Here is a 16,154-nt window from a genome sequence, read left to right as displayed (position 1 = left end):
TCCTTCCGCAACTTCCTTCCGCAACTTCCTTCCTTCCTTCCGCAACTTCTTTCCTTCCTTCCTTCCGCAACTTCCACAACTTCCGCAATTTCCTTCCGCAACTTCCTTCCGCAACTTCCGCAACTTCTGCAATTTCCTTCCGCAACTTCCTTCCTTCCGCAACTTCCTTCCGCAACTTCCTTCCTTCCGCAACTTCCTTCCTTCCGCAACTTCCTTCCTTCCGCAACTTCCTTCCACAACTTCCTTCCGCAACTTCCTTCCGCAACTTCCGCAACTTCCTTCCACAACTTCCTTCCTTCCGTAACTTCCTTCCTTCCGCAACTTCCGCATCTTCTGCAACTTCCGCAACTTCCTTTTTCTTTCCTTCCTTCCTTCCTTCCTTCCTTCCGCAACTTCCGCAACTTCCGCAACTTCCGCAACTTCCGCAACTTCCGCAACTTCCGCAACTTCCTTCCACAACTTCCTTCCTTCCTTCCGCAACTTCCGCAACTTCCTTCCGCAACTTCCTTCCTTCAGCAACTTCCTTCCTTCAGCAACTTCCTTCCGCAACTTCCTTCCGCAACTTCCTTCCGAAACTTCCTTCCGAAACTTCATTCCGCAACATCCTTCCTTCTGCAACTTCCTTCCTTCCTTACTTTTCCTTCCTTCCTTCCTTCCTTCCTTCCTTCCTTCCTTCCTTCCTTCCTTCCTTCCGCAACTTCCTTCCGCAACTTCCTTCCGCAACTTCCTTCCTTCCTTCCGCAACTTCCTTCCTTCCTTCCGCAACTTCCTTCCGCAACTTCCTTCCGAAACTTCCTTCCGCAACTTCCTTCCTTCCTTCCGCAACTTCCTTCCTTCCTTCCTTTTCCTACCTTCCGCAACTTCCTTCCGCAACTTCCTTCCTTCCGCAACTTCCTCAACTTCCTTCCGCAACTTCCTTCCTTCCTTCCGCAACTTCCTTCCGCAACTTCCTTCCTTCCACAACTTACTTCCTTCCTTCCTTCCTTCCTTCCTTCCTTCCTTCCGCAACTTCCTTCCGCAACTTCCTTCCGCAACTTCCTTCCGCAACTTCCTCCCTTTCTTCCTTTTTCCTTCCGCAACTTTTGCAACTTCCGCAACTTCCTTCCTCCGTCCGTCCCTCCCTCCCTCCCTCCCTCCCTCCATCCCTTCCTTCCGCAACTTCCTTCCTCAACTTCCTTCCTTCCGCAACTTCCTTCCGCAACTTCCTTCCGAACTTCTGAACTTCGGAATTTCCTTCCGAACTTCCTTCCGAGCTTCCAAACTTCCGAACTTCCTTCCCTCTGCCTCCAGAACTAGGTGATATCACATTGGCAGCTAACATAGAAAAACAGAGGTAAAAAAAAAAAAAGTGGAACCAAAGGCACACACTGGGACTCAGCAATGCTCTCTAGATTCTGGCTGAAACCTTCTGTTTATTTATTTTGTCAGATACTTTAGTTGTCTTTGGTTTCCCTTGTGTATCACTCTAATCACTCTATCCCCCTGTGTATCTATAACACTCTAGCTTGCATTGTTCAGAGTCAAAGGCCTGATCATCTTATTTATACCTGAGTGCAATAGCATTTTTTTGTTATTGGTTGAACCATAAGTGCTATCCACTGAACCATGACAAAGTGGGAAACTACAGCTTTGCAAAAGGAAGTACCACAGAAACCAACAAATCAACCAAAGAGATCCTGCCCACTGTAACAGCCCCCCTAACCCCTGAACTGCAACAGAAGGTCCCATTTAGGAGACCATAGGGGAACTGGACTCTTGCCATCCCCAGCATCTATCCCAAACTGGGAGTCTGTAGGCAGCCTGCCTGTTCTAAGTGCAGACACGTCGTGGTGTTTCCAGAGCTGGAGCTCAGGCACAGACCTGGGAGATGACCCAGTTTTGCAGAGGCACCAAAACCTGTAAGGCAACGACACAGATCTATGAGGGCACATGCGAGTACCTGCCCACAGCTCTCTCATCTCATGGCAGTGCCAGGCTGAGGAAGAAGAAAAGTGATACCATCACCTGGAAAATACCCACTGCCCCCACTGTGAAAGCCCCAGTTCATGCATTTCAGTCACCACCAGGTGTTGAAGGAAACATCTGCTACTCCCTTAGGAGATTACACCTCTGCAAGCTGGAAGGCCGGGGGGGGTGCCTGAAGTCATCTGGGGCTCTTAGACAACAGGGTTTCCAAGCTGCACCAGGGCTACTACTTGCCAGCATGTGGCCATTGTTCACCCTCTCACAGGAGCTGGTGGTGATGTCAGCCCCAAATGTGACACGTTTGGAGGGCAAGGCTCACGCAGAGCAGCGTGGGAGTACCGGCAGAGGTGCCATGCCAGGAGACAGGGCACTTGTGAGTTTGGGAAGGCTGGGTCCAATCCTCCCCAGTGGCACTAGGAGCATGGTGCCTCCAGGAGTCTGTGGCATATTGCCAGGTGGGTTTTCCTTAACAAAGCACATTGTTTCATCTCGCCACCTTTCACACTGCTGGCAGGTTTACCACTGAACACACCTGTGACAAAGCATAGCTCTCCCTTTTCCCTCTGAAACATACCCAAGGAGTGTAAAAGTGACTTGTCAGACAACCAGATACAATCAGAGCCTACCAGAGCATTCAAACACAGCTTTGATCCAAGCTTTCCCTCTCTCTTACCTCAGCATATGTCATGCAGGGTTTGCTGCAGGCCAGCTGTCAGGGCTGATAGAAAAGTAGGAGAGACTGCTGCAGCTGCTGCTGAGCTGGGAGCAGTGTGTGTCTCCTCCGCCCTGTCTCCAGTACATAAATCCATGGAGTCAGCTCCTAACCCCATGCTACCAACGTGCTCCAGATGAATTTGTGGCAAACTTGGATTTGGGTTTAAAAGCAGATCTTTCTGACTGAACTAGATTGCCATTTACCTGGTACATAAAGGCTGGGAATTGGGATTGGAAGACTGAGAAAGTTGGGGTTGTTCAGCCTGAAGAAGAGAAGACTTCAGAGCGACCTTAATGCAGCCTTTCTGTACCTGAGGGGGACTAGAAGAGAGATGGAAAGGGACTTCTACAGAGGCATGTAATGGTAGGACAAGGTGGAATGGCTGCAAACCAAAAGAGAGTAGATTTAGATTAGATATCAGGAAGAAATTCTCTTCTGTGTAAGTAGTGAGACACTAGAAGTGGTTACCCAGAGGGATTGTGAATACACCATTCCTGGAAGTGTTCAAAGCCAGGCTGGATGGGGCTTTGAACAACCTGCTCTAGTGGAAGGTATCCCTGCCCATGGCAGGGGGGTTGTAATTAGATGATCTTTAAGGTCTGTTCCAACACAAAACATTCTGTCAGATAGCAGAGACAACAGTGATTAATACCTTTCCCTATGTGTACTTTAGTCCAAAAGATGCATTGCACAATGTCTCTACCAAAAAAGGTGAGAAGCCACTGCAAAAAAAGGATAACTTTAATACTCACTGTCAGTCTGTGTTTGCCACAAAAGTAGAAAACCTTTGGGAAGTCCATGAAAACTGTTATAAATAGGAACTTGCTTCACCTGTCAACTGTGGGAAGCAAAAAAGAAGGCTGCACGTTTTACAGGAGTTGGAATCAGCTGAAATGGAGAGCCAGCAGGTCACAACCTGACTAGATCAGCTCTGCCAGATTAGTACCAAGGTCCCCTCTGAGGGCAGCAGAGGGCAGTTGCTCTCTCCTTTGCCCTTCTCTGGTCAGTGGCCCCAAGTCACTGAGGGCACACAGACAGCCAGGCTGACTCGGGGGAAATGCAGCCTGTATGTGCAGGGCTTGCAGGGGAGGGCACGCTGCAGTCCCATCTCTTGGAGCAGGCCTTGGCCCAGGCCTCACGAGCAGCCCACACATGGACCAAACCTGCACCCACCCTCAGTCCAAAAATATCCCAGGTGGGAGCAGACCTTTGGCTTTTATGCCCTCTTGAACCAGCAGGACAGGAGCTAATGGGTCATGAAGTGACAGTGATAATACTTCGCTAAACATTATTTCACTGAGCTTTCCAGCACTCACAGTGTACCTCATTGTTCCCCACAGGCAGCTCTGCTGGTTACACCACACAAGGCTTCACCAAGCTAGTTTCTGATGCCTTCTCTTTTTCTGCTCCCTGCTTCAAGTGCTCATGAAGTGTCAGTTCACATACACCCAGATTGTTACACAACAGCTGTGTTGTTTCAAAAGCAATCAAAACAGTGAAATCCATTTGATGCGATTATAGGTGGACGTTGGGAGATTAGATGATCTTGTGATGAGCAGCAGAAATAGGTCTGTGTCAAACTGAAATTCCCAGCGTGTTATTGTAACCTTCTCTGTGATGTTTGTGATTTTACTTCCAGATTGGAATGTAAAACTCCAGTAAAGGCATAAAGCAACATAAACCTGGTAACTGCATTTTATTGTCAGAATGAAAGTGGTGGAACACAGGCCAAGCCAACTACGAGAAAGGCCAGACAGACTGAGATAACAAAAAGAATAATTTCTTAGAAAAGATCTCTCTGGAGGAAAGGAACATGTTTCCTCATCCTGAATCCTAATTCAAGGAAGAGGGAGGGGGTTTCTGAAGGCAAACTGACATGAGCAGTTCACCCCAGACAGAAGAATCTCCACATGGGTCTAGAAGGGCACCAGGCAAAGTCATGCTTCAGAAGAGCAGCAATATCCGAATTCAGCAGGCGTTCAGGATTTGTTTCTTCAGACTGCATAACTCTACAGGTACTCTGTTTTAAGCCTGGATTCCCTCCTTTCTGACAGAGAGCTGAACAGGTGCTCAGTTCTCCCTCAATCATGGGGGAAAATATCCTAAGCATCAGGCCTGGGAAAGGTGTGCCACTGCCACTGCCACCCAGGGTGGCTGAAAGTGAAGCTCCCACAGGAGACTACAACTTCCTGACAGGTGAAAAGTACACAGTTTGAGAGTTGTTGATGTGTGCTCCAGGTGGGATGGCTCCAGATGGGATGGCTCAGCCATGCTCACCCAAAGAGCTGCTTCTTGGAGACATCCGTGGTTTTCCACCTTATTTCCACTCAAAAATTAGGTGAAGAAATGGATCTGGTTCTAACCTCAAATTGTAGGGGCTGAATGTAATTCTTCTGCTAACAACAGTTGTAACCAGTAGTGACTGTGGTGATAAATCAAGGCTGTGTATTTGTTTTAATGTACCAGTTGAACTCGGATGAAAACTTTGCTTTTCTCCCCTTCCACCCACCCTTCACCAGGCTGACCCCCTCCATGATCCAGTTCAAATGCATGCAGACACTGTGAATGGAGCTGTCAGCTGTCTCTCTTACCAAGAGAGTAATTTCTCTGGGGAAATGACTGGCACTTCAACAGCTTCAGGATAGAGTTCATTCACACATGTAGATAGATTATAAAGGCAGGTTACTCCTTCTTACCTCAGCAGGCTGTATTACACAGAGCAGAAGAAACATACCAAAATAAGGAAATGCTTTCTGGTAGATGACACATCTACAGCTGGACAGAAGCACAGTCACCCACAATTGACCAGATAGGCAAATACATTGTCACTCAGGAGTTTATTCTACATTTACAGCCTTGTCTCCAAACAGAAGTGAGCAAAATTCCAGTTTGTGCCTCTGATTCACAAACTCACATCTAACCTAATGGTTGACTGAGGCCACTTCCTGTCAGCTTCCTCACAATACAGTTTTACTGCTATTCCAGAAGAGAAAGGAGATTAAGAGGCAATGAAATATCCTCTGGAGGCTTCCAGATTGCTTTCATTCATAATTCTGTCTCAGTAGTGTAATTGAGATATAAATAATCTCCTTGTTTCCACTTCAGTTACTTTCAACCTCTCCAACATGAGAACAGAGTCTTGTATCTCTCAGGTACCTCAGAAAGAAAGTTATTGCACCAGAAAGCAAAGATGATTTTAAAAATAGTTTCACATCAGCTCAAATGATAATGCAGTCATGCAAGTGTTGTATAACTGATATTATATTCAAAGTAGTTTACTTTTTGAAAGTGAAGTATAAACATTTCAAGCATACCTGCTTACAAGAAATATGCTTACAAAGCATGATTATTTCCTATGAGGAAAAAACCCCCAAGACTCTTCTATTTAAATGGGCAAACAACACATTTCCTCTTCCCATACCACAGTAAAGGCTTACACATGCACATCACGTACACACACATAAACATTCACATGTGTAAGATCCACCACAATCTAAAAAGGAAGGTGCCATAAAAGGACCCTGTAGTAATTGGGTAGCACATCTCAATGTAAATGAGCATATCTCAGAAAAGCTGCAGGCCTTGTAGTCTTGTTTTGCTGTGCTAACCACATGCAGACACACACACAACAAACTACTTTCATGTTAGCTCAGTTCTCCTTCCACAAAGCTTGGTGGTAAAGCTCTCCCTGACATCCATCAAAGAGGAGGGACTGATGAGGTGAGAGCTGATTGAAGTTTTGAATAGCCAAGGAAACCGATGATTTGAAGAACTTAATTCCTCCCATCTTAAACAAATGCTTGTTTCTCTGGGAACTCATCAGAGCAGCTGTTCTGAGAAAAAACTCCTTTTTTCTCATTGCCGTACCCTGTCCTCAGGACAAAAGGATTCCTCTGACACGTAACTACCCATCTCAATTCCCAGTGTGGGCAACAAGAAGGGATATGCATTTTTGGAGAAGTCTTTATCTCAGCCCAAAGTAAACATGTAATATAGGTCAGATGAGTTACCCCCTCACACACATGTTTCAAATGCATGTTTCTCTCTGCTGATGGTAGAAGGAGGCTACCACAGTGAGCTTCCACACTGACCTTGGAACTGGACCATGCCTTACTCCATGGGCTGAGGGCAGGAAGGAAGCACTGCTCCCAAGACTTGTAGGAAAATTCTTGTTCAGCTCTAAATCCAGAGGTTAAACCTGAGGACACAAACAGGGTGCACCATCCCTCCACCAGAGCACTGGACAGTTTCTTATTTCATCATACATCCTGCCACTATCTATCCATCTGTCATGGGGAGAAGAATGGGCTTCCTCCTTGGCTCCTACATCCTTGTCACACCCAAGCATGGGTTTAGTAATAAGGGAAATGTGAATGGTGACCCGATCGCCTTTCCAATCCCTTTGGACATGCTATTTCAGGGTCAGCTGGGACATGTCTTGTTAATAAGAATTTTCTTCCTCTGCTGCAAAATCACTTCAATAATTTAGTACATTCAATTTAAAAAATTATCTAGGTCCTTGCCCCCATTAAACTGCTTGAGAGACTGATCCAGAGAGACTGATTACACTGCTTGAGAGACTGATCTTTGAATGGTTATACTAATTTTAAGCCTGAACTCCCTCATGACCAATTTCCAGCCAGTTGGATTGGAGCCAGTAGTATCTGTTAACTCAAATGTTTTCTTTTCCCTCTGTGATTTTCCCCTCTCTCCCTGTTCCCAAAAACATATTTATAAGAAAACATCATTAATGTCTCCCGTTTCAGAAGCCAGCTTTTTTTCATGGTTCTTGCAAAGGAAGATATGACATTCTTTTCCCAGTAACCATTTAATTAGTTAATCCTTCTGGACCATAGGTAACCAAAGTTATAAAAATAATTCACTGAAGAATGCCAGTATAAATGTACCAATACTTCCCTGTCTCTATTCAGAAAAAAACCCTCACCAGCTAATCAAGATTATCATTGTTGCTCAGTAGGAAAAAAAAAGACACAGTGGTTGTTATGGCATCCTCTCACTGCCTCTTCCTTCAGCTTGTACCTTCACAATAGCAGCTGTTGTGAAAGGAGAGCAGGACCCAAAGCAGTGTCAATGCTGAGCACTAATTGCAGAGCAGGGACAAAAAGGGACTTCAGGGCTGGCAAGGTTGGGCACTGGAGGCAATGCCCACATGAGCTGCTGGGAGTGGTGCTGTGAGCTCCTTGGCTCCAGAGACACAGCTCCCTCTGCCAGCCCCACTCTCCTTTCACTCCCCATTTCCCATCCTGGCTTTCCCTCTCAAAAGAGATGTGACCGTAGCTGAACCAATCCTCTTCTCTCAGCTCCCCAGGTAGATGCCAAGGAAGTGCCACGGCCAGCAGCCAGTGCTCCTGCCATTATATCACCAGGCAGGACCTCATGCTGCATTCTCTCTCTCCCTTTCCTGTGTGTTTCCCTAGGAAAAAGGACAAAGTTAGCACACGTAGGGATAAATTAAATAAATGACATTTACAATAGACCCTTGCTTCCCCCTTGTTTCCTCCTTCTTAACAAGCCAGTGGGAATCAGCCCACAGCACCTTGTTTGTTCCACACATTGAGAAGCCTTTCTCTCTGCTGAGAGGAGCAAGGAAAGCACAGGGCTTGGCTCAGCCTTTCCAGCATGCTGCTCCTCCTGCGGTGATGGAGGCACTGCAGTGCCCAGAGCAGCACATCTCCTGCCCTCAGCCCCAAGCAGAAATGCTCCTTCAGGCTACCCAAGAGGAGTGTATGGTTATACGGTCCAAAAGCACTTGCCTTCTTGGTACTTATATTTAGCCTGAGAACAAACAGTACTTTTGACTTATGGCCTGGATTCACATCAGAAGGAAGGAAAAAGTTGGTCTGAGAGGTTTTTTGAGCTGCTTTCCCTAAAACTATATGATTTTACTCCTCTTCATGGAAAACATTTGTGGTTTTATGCTGAAGAGTTCATTCATCAGTTCTCCACAATACAAAAAAAAAAAAAAGAAAAACCCAGAGTTTTTTCTAAAAGAGGACAGAAGCGTGAAAGATGAAAATATTTAATTCCAGCTATAATTGCTGGAGTTTTGAAATGTCATTCATTTTCCTAAGTAATACCCAAATATTTTTTCTTGCTGTGATGCAGCCAATACCCACTTGAGCTTTCATATGAGGAAAATAAAATAGATGTGAATTATTCAAATCTAAAAACACCAAATCAACCACTATACAAACTTGATGGTGCATACTGGAAATCCTGTACAAAAGTATCTATAGCCTATGTCATTATCCTCTGTTAAAAGGTAATGAGGTGGGGGAAAAGAACCACAATGAGATTATTCATAGAGCTGGGTATCTCACAGGAGGTTAGATGAGCTCTCAACCTCAGCATCAGCAGTGTTAATTAATGGGGTTATTGTTCCACTGGGGAAAGACCCTTTGTCTGATCCTTGACTAGATTAGTCCTACTCTGCGTACATCAAAGGAATCAAATCTGATAGGCAATGCTAGTGATCCCAGCTCCCTCAACCTTTTCTATTTTATAAAAAAAAAAAAAAAATGTATTTAGAGCAAACTACTATCCCTGTTCAATCCTGTTCTCTTTCACCCCATACCAGTCCTAGTTCCATTAATTAAGGAGGGACTGCTGGACAAGGTGGCCTTTGATATGCATCCCAAAAACCAGGACAGCCACCTTCCAGAGGGAAAAGGCAGGAAAGGTTTGCAACCAGATGGTGCTGTAAAATAACTTGTAACTCTTGATACATAAAATTTACATATTTCATACCCACCACAGCTGGACCACAACTGGTGACAGCACTCTGAGCCCAGGTGATGCTTCGGTAGCTGGAACATGGTGGTAGGCAGGATTTCCAGAGGCATTCACACCAGGGAAAAGCCTGCTAAGATAACATTGCATACAACCCTGGTCATTCAGCAAAAACTTTGAGTTAAAGCATGTGAATTGTCTCCCTCAGCAACATGCTCAAAAGGATGAGTGAATCTGGAGTACAAGAAAAGTTTTGGGGTATTTTTTTATCAAAAACTTAAACTTTCTGTCTCCTAAAAAAGAAATAAGAGCAGCCCTGTGGATATTTTCTGGAAACAAGGAAATGAAAAGGCAGTTTCATTTCTTTGCTGAAAGCATTTTACTGAGCTATTTCCCTGCATCCAGCAGCAAAATTCATGTGGAGCTGCAGAGCCTGTGGTGTGGGTAACTGCTGTCAGAGTACTGTTGCTTTACTGATATGGTTAAATTGCAGCTGGTGTGGTGGTAAAGGCCGCATTGCATGACACCCATGCTGAGTGACCAAGCCACATGAAATACAGCTTCTGGTTCCTTTGCTAAATTAACCTGACAAGCTCCCAAACCACTGGCATCCTTAAGAAAATCCTTTAAAAGTTCTAATGGAGTTCAGTTCACATTTCTGTTCAGTTGTAAAAAGCAATGCATTAGACACTTTTGAAATTAATTATTGAAAATACTGAAAGGGACTATTTTGCAAATATTTTGCTGTCTGTAGTTCATTTGTGGGGCAGTCCTGATTTCCAAGAATGTGTCAGTCATTTGGTTTGTTCTGCCACAGGGATGTTGAAACAGCTTGGAACCCTACAGTTGTTTGAAAACATTTTGTTCAACTGTTTACAAATCGTTAAAATTGTTTTGTAATGCCAGCATTACTTCTGCCTCTCTGACTGAGACATTCTGAAAAGTATGAATAATGATCAATAAATAACAGCATAATGACTATGGAAAGAAATGCTTGAAACCACACAGAGATACAGGCATTTGTCTGAATGAAGGACAGCTTGCTGAACACACAGACAAGCAAAACCCAAGCTGCCTGGAGCAACCACCTCTCCCTCTAAGCCTGGCCTCTTCTGCATCCCTGCCTCTTCCCAGCAGCACATGGGGACACCCTGATGACTTTTCAGTGCCACTTTTTCCATCCAACATCTGGTACTTTGCTATCAAAACACTTACAGGCTAAACACCACCCCATATATACACAAAGTGACATAGTCAAACAAGCATACTGAGGGCTGGGCAGCAAGGAAACTGCAAAGGCTTGCCTACCTAAGAGCTTCTGGGCATTTTGTGAAGTGATGGAGCAAGGTTTGGGTTTGCCCAAGGCCAGTATCTGTATCTAGCTGGTCACCAGAAGCTTCATCCCTCTCCATCCACCTGACACTAAGGTAGACATGATGTTGGATACTGGCACTTTCTGCAGCACAGAGGGGAGCCAACCTATGAGGCTGCCTCGTTTCCCCTCTCTGAAGCCCAGGTGGTGGCCATGTCCAGTCATTTCTTTAACACCTCCAAGGATGGTAACTCCACCACCTTCCTAGGTGGCACATTCCAATGCATGACAACCCTGTCCATGAAGAAATTCTTCCTGATGTCCAACCCAAACCTCTCCTGCTGCAGCTTGAGGCTATGGCAGCTTGTCCTCTCATCTTGCCACTAGTTGCCAAGAAGAGATTGACCCCCATCTGGCCACAACCTTCTTTCAGGTGATTGTAGAGACCAGTAAGGTCTCCCCTGAGCCTTCTTTTCTCCAGGCTAAACACCAGCTCCCTCAGCCACTCCTCACAGGACTTACTCTCAAAACCCTTGACCTCTCTGGCACATGAGCTATCTTGGCTGGCACCTTCCCTGTCCCAGCCCCAGCACAGCAAACCACTAAACACAGAGCTGTAGGAAGCCAGGTTTCACCCGCTCTGGAAGTGGATTAGGGAGAAGCACATCATGACCCCGCTGAAGGCCCATGGTAGGTGTGTGCCTGTGCAGCAGCACAAGCCAGCAGCAGGAGCTGCTGAGAGGAGGCACCACCTGGGTTTCTACTGTGAGAGAGACCAGCTCTGGTGTGTGGACAGGGCACTTGGGTTCCCACTGTTGCTGGCCAAACACTAGGGTGAGAGGGACGTCAGGGGTCTTTTGAGAACAAACTGACCAGCTGTATGAACATTGTGTGGTGCCCCATTGTTTTAGGGAGAAGAAAAGGCATGGGGATGGGGGTGGACATGTAGTACTTACAGAGACTCGGCACAGCAAAAGCTGAGCAGTGTCAAGCACTTATTGAACAGCCACTTCAGCCTGCTGCTCTTCAGGCACATCAGACACAGAGCCAGACCAGAGAATATGAGGGCAAGGGGAGCACTCCTGTCAAGAGACAGCCCTGCACAGGGGAAAATTTGGTAAACATTTTGGAGATGGTTCAGTGACTGCAACACACAGTGCAACACTGCATTGAGCCAGCTGCACAAATAAAACCCCTAATTATTGGTTAAGGCCTCCTAGGACATGCTTAGAGTAACAGATGGTGCCATTTCCCAGAAATTTTTATAGACTTGAGTGACTTTGGCCGAGGAACACATCTACTGTGGAGTTACAATGGGTTATAAAGAAGAGCAGGAAAATATTTGTTCTGCGAGACATTTTTGGTACTAGGAGTTAGAGGGCTACAGCCCAGTGATGGCTGAGCTTCTGTCTCCACCTCTGGGAGCAGAGGCATCTAACAGGGAGAGCCAAAATTAAAACCAAGACAATGGATGGAACTGAGCACGCTCCTGAGCATGTCAAATCTGTGGGCAATCTTCCTACCTTGCAGGTAACCAACAAGTTTTCAGATCACTTTTCTCTGAAGAATATTAATTCTGAACATATCACTACTACCACCAGGACACTTAGGGAAACATAATCATGGGGCAGATATGTCTGAGTGTCACAGCCCAGCTCAGACTAAAACCATCCCACATCATGCCCAGAAGCTGCAGCACAAAGGTCTGTCCAACGCAAGAACCATGATTCCTCTTCTCCACACCGACTCTCTAGAAAAATAATGGCTGGAAACTTGAACCAAAGGTGTTTGGACAAGTCAGGCAAAAGAAATTGCATCCAGTGTTGAGCCTTAAAAAAAAACAGAGAAGCAAACTTTTCTGACAAATTAATATCTGTGGTAAATGCACATCATTTCTATGCTTTTTCACACCTGTGCTAAATTTCATTGCAATAAAAGACGATGTTCCCTGTTAACACAGCTTCTTCCATATTAAGCTAAGGGAGCTCCATTCCATTGCAGTCAGACAGTTAATGAAAACAGGAGTAATTAGGAGCAGGGGGAAGAAACAAGATCCAGTAGGTGTCTCAAGTAAGCAGTTTTTGTCAGTGTGAAGTTGAATTATGTCTTCCATTTTGACTGACAAATGCTTTCCATTCTCTGAAATTTTTCATTTTCCATTTCCAGAGGCTATAGATTTCCATCTCCTACCCTAGCAACTGTTTTGGTGGTTTATGATTTTTCCAGCCCCTTCTAATTTGCTCAGAAAATACAGATATGCCAGCTATAATAAACCATTGCAGGATGTATAAAATCTTCACAAGAAATAAACATCTACAGTCTCTTCTTGTACCCACAATGAAACATTAAACAAAGAGCAACCTGCCATGTGTGGGTGAGATCTGATTTCTAATCTAAACATCTCTTAAGCTTTCTGAGTGCTGCTTAATAGAACATCAGTTGGCCTCTTCTATGCAAAAAATGTCACTCAGAGACACAGCATTGTTTTGAGATGGCTGAAACCTCCAAAGGATGAGCTCTTGCCTCTCAAAACAAAGTTACAGTGAACCAAGAGTATAAACTGTGTACTCTACTTTTAAAGATATGTACAAGGGCTTTGCTTTTCAGCACGTAGTCATCACCATTTTTATATTCCCGAAAAGAAACACTGGAGCCATATTCATCAGCTCATTACACATACTCCCTGAAACATCCCTAGGCAGCCGTCTCCTCTGGCCACTCTCCTGGGAGTTGCCCACTTCATTTGTCAGCAGAACCCCCCCTTACCTGTCACTCTGATATCCAGCAGACTCCTCATTATACAAATTATCTGTCATTACCAAGCAGATACAAAGCTCCAGAAAAATGTTAATAAAAGGCTACATAAAAAAAGCAAAACACTCCAGATGGACCAACAGCACACAGTCATCCACCTTTTTGCAACCATTCGTGCCAATGCAAAATGATCAGATGGTGTTTTACACAACACTTTAAATTACTTTTAGAGGCTTTTTCTTAAAATCAGCAACACAGAAAAGCACCCCTGTGATTTGGATGTAAGGGAAGTTGGGAAACATTACTAGTAGCTTAGATTTAAGAAGTTTTAAACCCATAAGGCTCCACCACCTGAAGGAAAGTGTGAGACTCACCCAAAACTGCCATGCACCACATTTTCCAATAGTACAACCCATAACACGTTCAAGCCGAAACACCTGTAGGAAACTCAGGTTAAAGGAAAAGAAAGAAAATCAAATTATCTGTTCTGCTGACCCATTGAAATTTAACCCAACAGATGAGCTGATCCTTAACAGCACTCCTCTGCTAGAAATTGCCTCAGCATCTTCCAAGATGTTGCTAGCCTGGCCAAAAGAAATGACTGAGACATTACAAATGACAATCAGATATGCCTAAAATCCTCCAAGTTTCTGCTTCTTGCCATGTTTTGGTCGTGCTAAGCTGTTTTAGGGTTCAATGCTTCATCAAGCTTCCAGGATGCAATGCGATTTTGGTGAACGGTCTGATATATATAAAAGGAGGAGCACTAAAGGTTAATGGCCCTCTTCTCTAGAGGAAGCTTTGAGCAATAAAAACAGCCCATGTTCATGTAATAAATTCTCCATGTGCTCTCTCACAGACATATAATTCTTGATGCAAAACCTTTTCAGGATTGGAGTTGAACATAGAAATAGGAGTGAAAGTCTGGTAAATATTCTTAAGGAAGCACTCTCTCATAACTGCCAGAGAGGAAAAGAAATGCAGCCCTTTTTTTTCTCTCCATGCATGAGGAGTCTGTAAACATCTTATAAAGAAAGTTAAGCCACGATCATTGCTCAGATTTGTTCAAAGTAAATTTAAGTATTACTGGAGAGACACTGATCAGCTGTTTTGTCTCCACACCATGAGAGACTAAGTGCTCTTTTTAGCACTTGTCTATAAAAAAATAAAAAATAAAAAAAAAAAAAATAAAAAAAATGTAATTCAGTTTGCTAGGGAGCTATGTAAACTTTGTGTTAAAGTCACAGAGAAAGGGGTAGTATATTAACTAACTGCTTGGCCTGGGGGAAAAAGCTCAGAGAGTGATGTGGAGAGATTGAAAAAAACCCAAAATAAACCACTTCTAAGTAAGTTACTTAACTAGGAATGCCTAGATTCACTTTCCTGTCACCCTGGGAAAGTCACTTATTCCTTGTGTCTATTACCAGCTGCAGGACCTCTGAAGCAGTAAGTCCCAGCAATGACCTAATGTGGAGAAAGTGTGGTTGTGGAAGCCAGGTGACTCTCAGAAACAGTGCCTCTAGTGCAGGAGAAGTTGGTGGGAAAGGATTGAAAGAAAGCACAAAAACAAGCTGGTTTCCAGGCATTAACAAGCCCATAGTAAATTCCTAGAAGAGATAAGGCGACTGTTTTTTACCACAAGATAACTAATGAGGACAACTTGCTCCACTCCACCCATAACTAACCTCACCACCTTCTTCGCTTCACAGTACATATGGAATTTGCAGTGAGTAACCATATGTAAACTGCAGATAGCATATCCCTAATAGGCTGCTGTGATCTGCATGCTCTTTAACTCAATTATATTAATCTTTTAATTAACATAAAAAGTATTAACTGATGGTTTTGAAAGCTTCATTTCAAAAGGCTTCATTTTCCTACGTGTGGATTAGCTCACTTCTCCCATAGACAGAGACATACAAAATCAGAATCAGCCTTTGAAATGGCAGACCTTCACTCCCACACACACATTTTCTTAAAAAACGTGAAAACCAAGGGCTGAGCATGCTCTCATTCACAGCCCCAGCTCCACAGTGGTTTTTCCATGCTCTTTAGTCAGTAAGGTCTCACTGGGAACATGGTGCCAAAAGGTCATACACCACCATTTGCCTGTATATGGAAGTGGTACAGGCTATGGGGTTTCCCTGTAAGAGCTTGAGAATAGCTTTGCCTATAAGGCTTTCAGGATTTTTATAATAAAAAAAAAAAAAAAAAAAGGAAGAAGAAGTAAAAGCCCACTACTACCAGCTGTTCAGTTGTTTTGTTTAATGGAGCCTACCATATCATCTTCTTGTGCTTGAAGCCTGAGGGACAAAACAAGAACAGGGCTCATGTGCAGGACCAAGCCCAGAAGTGAGGACAGGTCCCCAGGCTTGGCTTGCATCTCCCACAGCTCTGCCTCTGCTCCCACCTGTCCTGCAGGGAGCACTTTTCTGTGTCCTTTCTGGAAGGGAAAGCAGTTTGGACTACCAAAGCAATGAGAAGGAGAGGTTCATTATAGTATCACTTTTTTTTTTTTCAAGTCCTAAAAATCCTTTTGAAAGCCCTCCGTGCTTTGGCATGGGTGAGGAAGGAGTGTCGTGCACTACAGCATCCAGGACAGAATCTCCTGTCAAACCATAGCAGGTTTGACAAAAGGACAGAGAAATTCAAGATGCC

The 16,154-nt window shown here is 44.5% G+C and overlaps 1 long non-coding RNA gene across 1 annotated transcript; it reads left to right on the top strand.

Moving 5' to 3' along the window:
• The first annotated feature begins 2,319 nt into the window (after positions 1-2,319).
• Positions 2,320-5,914, top strand: LOC128784777 (uncharacterized). The gene is made up of 3 exons (XR_008429615.1): positions 2,320-2,420; positions 4,021-4,112; positions 4,202-5,914. It is a non-coding gene; the product is annotated as an uncharacterized LOC128784777 (long non-coding RNA).
• The last annotated feature ends 10,240 nt before the right edge of the window (positions 5,915-16,154 follow it).

Source organism: Vidua chalybeata, chromosome 2 (genome assembly GCF_026979565.1).
Source record: "Vidua chalybeata isolate OUT-0048 chromosome 2, bVidCha1 merged haplotype, whole genome shotgun sequence".
Classification (NCBI taxonomy): domain Eukaryota; kingdom Metazoa; phylum Chordata; class Aves; order Passeriformes; family Viduidae; genus Vidua; species Vidua chalybeata.
Note: the sequence above shows the minus strand (reverse complement) of the source record. Positions and strands in the feature narration are given on the sequence as shown.